Source organism: Schistocerca piceifrons, unplaced genomic scaffold (genome assembly GCF_021461385.2).
Source record: "Schistocerca piceifrons isolate TAMUIC-IGC-003096 unplaced genomic scaffold, iqSchPice1.1 HiC_scaffold_954, whole genome shotgun sequence".
NCBI classification, from domain to species: domain Eukaryota; kingdom Metazoa; phylum Arthropoda; class Insecta; order Orthoptera; family Acrididae; genus Schistocerca; species Schistocerca piceifrons.
Window position 1 is genome coordinate 345,001 of NW_025729228.1, and position 5,000 is coordinate 350,000.

General features: G+C 54.5%; 1 non-coding gene across 1 annotated transcript in view; it reads left to right on the plus strand.

The window, feature by feature from the left end:
* Positions 1-3,346: 3,346 nt before the first annotated feature.
* Positions 3,347-5,000, plus strand: part of LOC124773496 — a 1,909-nt gene continuing 255 nt past the window's right edge. Inside the window, exon 1 of the ribosomal RNA XR_007014740.1 lies at positions 3,347-5,000. This exon is cut by the window's right edge and continues 255 nt beyond it. This is a non-coding gene — a ribosomal RNA (small subunit ribosomal RNA).

Here is a 5,000-nt window from a genome sequence, read left to right on the forward strand (position 1 = left end):
CCACAATGGGAACCACACGTCAGCCAGACACTCTGATCACGCACCACTCTCTGCTTCTAACAGGCGCACATACAATACGTAAGCACCAGCATGGAACAACATCCAGTGCATCCTCTCCGCCACATTACACAATCCACACTATCACAACCAGACCAGGAGGTCCATGCGGAAAATAGAATATCCCACCCTTTCGACATCCACCATTGCGCAGATAAGGCACCAACACCCACACATGTCCTATACAACGGTGCACCCAACATCACAATAGTACCTCCTGTCACAGCGCACAAACAATGACATGAGTCAAAGACACAGGTCTGACACAAGCATAGAATTGGAGCGCCGCCTCTAATAAGCCAAAGGTGATTCCTGACGTGACAAATCTCATCATGTCACAAGCATTCACTTACTATAATCACTATCAACGAACCTGCCGCCCCCGCCCCCGCCCCCCCCCCCTACACCTTTCCTTACAACAACGTGTAACCTAACCTAACCTATGTTGTGCCTTAACCTAACCTATGTTGTGCCTTAACCTAACCTATGTTGTGCCTTAACCTAACCTATGTTGTGCCTTAACCTAACCTATGTTGTGCCTTAACCTAACCTATGTTGTGCCTTAACCTAACCTATGTTGTGCCTTAACCTAACCTATGTTGTGTCTTAACCTAACCCATGTTGTACCCTAACCTAACCCATGTTGTCCCCTAACCTAACCCATGTTGTCCCCTAACCTAACCCATGTTGTCCCCTAACCTAACCCATGTTGTCCCCTAACCTAACCCATGTTGTCCCCTAACCTAACCCATGTTGTCCCCTAACCTAACCCATGTTGTCCCCTAACCTAACCCATGTTGTCCCCTAACCTAACCCATGTTGTCCCCTAACCTAACCCATGTTGTCCCCTAACCTAACCCATGTTGTCCCCTAACCTAACCCATGTTGTCCCCTAACCTAACCCACGTTGTCCCCTAACCTAACCCACGTTGTCCCCTAACCTAACCCACGTTGTCCCCTAACCTAACCCACGTTGTCCCCTAACCTAACCCACGTTGTCCCCTAACCTAACCCACGTTGTCCCCTAACCTAACCCACGTTGTCCCCTAACCTAACCCACGTTGTCCCCTAACCTAACCCACGTTGTCCCCTAACCTAACCCACGTTGTCCCCTAACCTAACCCACGTTGTCCCCTAACCTAACCCACGTTGTCCCCTAACCTAACCCACGTTGTGCCTTAACGTAACCCACGTTGTGCCTTAACGTAACCCACGTTGTGCCTTAACGTAACCCACGTTGTGCCTTAACGTAACCCACGTTGTGCCTTAACGTAACCCACGTTGTGCCTTAACGTAACCCACGTTGTGCCTTAACGTAACCCACGTTGTGCCTTAACGTAACCCACGTTGTGCCTTAACCTAACCCACGTTGTCCGCTAACGTAACCCACGTTGTCCGCTAACGTAACCCACGTTGTCCGCTAACGTAACCCACGTTGTCCGCTAACGTAACCCACGTTGTCCGCTAACGTAACCCACGTTGTCGCCTAAACCTGCTCTGTAATTGTTATACGACTCGTTCAATTAGTGTAGTGTTGCCCACCCGCAACCCTCGCAATATAGTTCGCTACTCGCACTGCCCGCTCCCCTGTGTATCGCTTCATGTTAAACACCTTGCAAGTCTTGCTGACTTTCCACATGCTCCTGCTGTACACTGTAATGTGGATGGCAGCAGGACGTACATGCCGCCCCCCGCCCCACCCCTCCCCACGTCCCCACCTTGCCCCCTGCCTTCGCAAGCTGGTTGGTGAGAAGTTTGCATGTTCAATGCCCTTCGCATGCGACGTACTCAGGCTACGTTGTGGTGCGGCCTGTGTCAACTGTCCGCTGATGTCGTACGCATAAACCACAATCTGTACTGCACATTCGTCCTTATGTACTGAATGATACATCGTGGCACATGTGTGACCGTACAACGACTGCGCCCAAAAACGGCGGACCATACAGTGCAAATATTGTGCACGCAGCTACGTGTCGTCTCCCTATGAGAGCTGGATTGCAGTGTGGTACGCCATAGAGACGTGTGGGAGGAACGGACGCCGTGGATGGCGATCAGCATGAGCTGTCTGTTGATGTATTCGGGCCTAGTCGTCTCTCCTCAAACACCGTGATAGCATGGTGCACCGCGTTCCATATCTGCGACATGCTACAGAGGCCGGTTGACAGTCGTTCGAGCAATGGACATCGCATACGTACGGGGGCCACCTTCCACGTATTGTCTAGGCGTGCACATTTTGTTGCGTGTATGTGGGCAGACGTAGTGTGGCGTGACACCTGACACAGGCATGCAATAATCGTTGAAGTTGCTAATGGCGATGGACGCCTACGTTTTCTGGTGAAGTTACGCAAATGAAGAAATGGTAACCCGTTGTGGTGCGGTTGTTCTCGCTAGGGGTGAATCGGTGATGGCGACGATAGGTTGAGGTACTAACCGGTTGTTCCAGCGATACCCACCATGCCGATGAAACTGAACGGCATCTGGGTGTGAAGCGATACGCGGCGGTGGCTGGGTGGGACCGTCCCCGGCCGGTGAGGGGGCGCCTCCCGGCGTGCTGGCCGCGCGGTGCGTGGGCGCACGCGCTACAGCCGGCTGGTGGGGGCGGCCAGTGGCAGGCGCGCCGGCCGACGGACGCGGCAGGCGTCGCAGCTGCGCGCCGGCGCACCCTGCGCGCGGCGCCGTGCGGCCAAAGTAGGTCCTCGCGGGCCCGGTGCGAAGCGCGGTGGACATCTTCAGTGTGCTGGTCCGATTGAGGACTGTGTGCGTTGAGGATGCGCCGCCGCCCGGCGCTCGGCGCCGCGACGCCGTCTGCTGCTCGGTCGCCCCAGCGGTTCTCGCTGGTGGTTTGTATCGCAGCTGTGCGGATGTGTTGGCGCGTGCGCTGTGCTGGGAGAGTTCGCTTCGGCACCCAAGTGGGGCTTTTGTCCTTCTGTGGCGCTGGCGTTGGAGCTGCCGGTCACCGTAGGTGGCGCGTGTTGTCTCCCGCCGGCAATGCCACGACAGCACGCTCCCGGGCCTCTGTCGGCAGCGGCAAGCTCAGTTGGGAGCACGGGTGGTCGCACCGAAAGCGTCTACTCGCCTAACTCCGGGCGATTGCGCCTCTCTCGAACCCGACCAAGTACTTGGGACGGCGCTGCGCGCCGCCGGGACCTGAGAGGGTTTCGAGGTGTATTGTGCAGGGGAGCTCAGCCTCCTCCTGTTTGCAGAATGATTGAGCGAACGCTTGCGTGTTCGCGCGGGCCCCCGGGACACACTCCCGGGCGGCCGGCTGCTCAGCTCTAGTTGACGCAGCTCCCTGGTTGATCCTGCCAGTAGTCATATGCTTGTCTCAAAGATTAAGCCATGCATGTCTCAGTACAAGCCGCATTAAGGTGAAACCGCGAATGGCTCATTAAATCAGTTATGGTTCCTTAGATCGTACCCACGTTACTTGGATAACTGTGGTAATTCTAGAGCTAATACATGCAAACAGAGTCCCGACCAGAGATGGAAGGGACGCTTTTATTAGATCAAAACCAATCGGTCGGCTCGTCCGGTCCGTTTGCCTTGGTGACTCTGAATAACTTTGGGCTGATCGCACGGTCCTCGTACCGGCGACGCATCTTTCAAATGTCTGCCTTATCAACTGTCGATGGTAGGTTCTGCGCCTACCATGGTTGTAACGGGTAACGGGGAATCAGGGTTCGATTCCGGAGAGGGAGCCTGAGAAACGGCTACCACATCCAAGGAAGGCAGCAGGCGCGCAAATTACCCACTCCCGGCACGGGGAGGTAGTGACGAAAAATAACGATACGGGACTCATCCGAGGCCCCGTAATCGGAATGAGTACACTTTAAATCCTTTAACGAGTATCTATTGGAGGGCAAGTCTGGTGCCAGCAGCCGCGGTAATTCCAGCTCCAATAGCGTATATTAAAGTTGTTGCGGTTAAAAAGCTCGTAGTTGGATTTGTGTCCCACGCTGTTGGTTCACCGCCCGTCGGTGTTTAACTGGCATGTATCGTGGGACGTCCTGCCGGTGGGGCGAGCCGAAGGCGTGCGACCGCCCCGTGCGTGCTCGTGCGTCCCGAGGCGGACCCCGTTGAAATCCTACCAGGGTGCTCTTTATTGAGTGTCTCGGTGGGCCGGCACGTTTACTTTGAACAAATTAGAGTGCTTAAAGCAGGCAAGCCCGCCTGAATACTGTGTGCATGGAATAATGGAATAGGACCTCGGTTCTATTTTGTTGGTTTTCGGAACCCGAGGTAATGATTAATAGGGACAGGCGGGGGCATTCGTATTGCGACGTTAGAGGTGAAATTCTTGGATCGTCGCAAGACGAACAGAAGCGAAAGCATTTGCCAAGTATGTTTTCATTAATCAAGAACGAAAGTTAGAGGTTCGAAGGCGATCAGATACCGCCCTAGTTCTAACCATAAACGATGCCAGCCAGCGATCCGCCGCAGTTCCTCCGATGACTCGGCGGGCAGCCTCCGGGAAACCAAAGCTTTTGGGTTCCGGGGGAAGTATGGTTGCAAAGCTGAAACTTAAAGGAATTGACGGAAGGGCACCACCAGGAGTGGAGCCTGCGGCTTAATTTGACTCAACACGGGAAACCTCACCAGGCCCGGACACCGGAAGGATTGACAGATTGATAGCTCTTTCTTGATTCGGTGGGTGGTGGTGCATGGCCGTTCTTAGTTGGTGGAGCGATTTGTCTGGTTAATTCCGATAACGAACGAGACTCTAGCCTGCTAACTAGTCGCGTGACATCCTTCGTGCTGTCAGCGATTACTTTTCTTCTTAGAGGGACAGGCGGCTTCTAGCCGCACGAGATTGAGCAATAACAGGTCTGTGATGCCCTTAGATGTTCTGGGCCGCACGCGCGCTACACTGAAGGAATCAGCGTGTCTTCCTAGGCCGAAAGGTCGGGGTAACCCGCTGAACCTCCTTCGTGCTAGGGATTGGG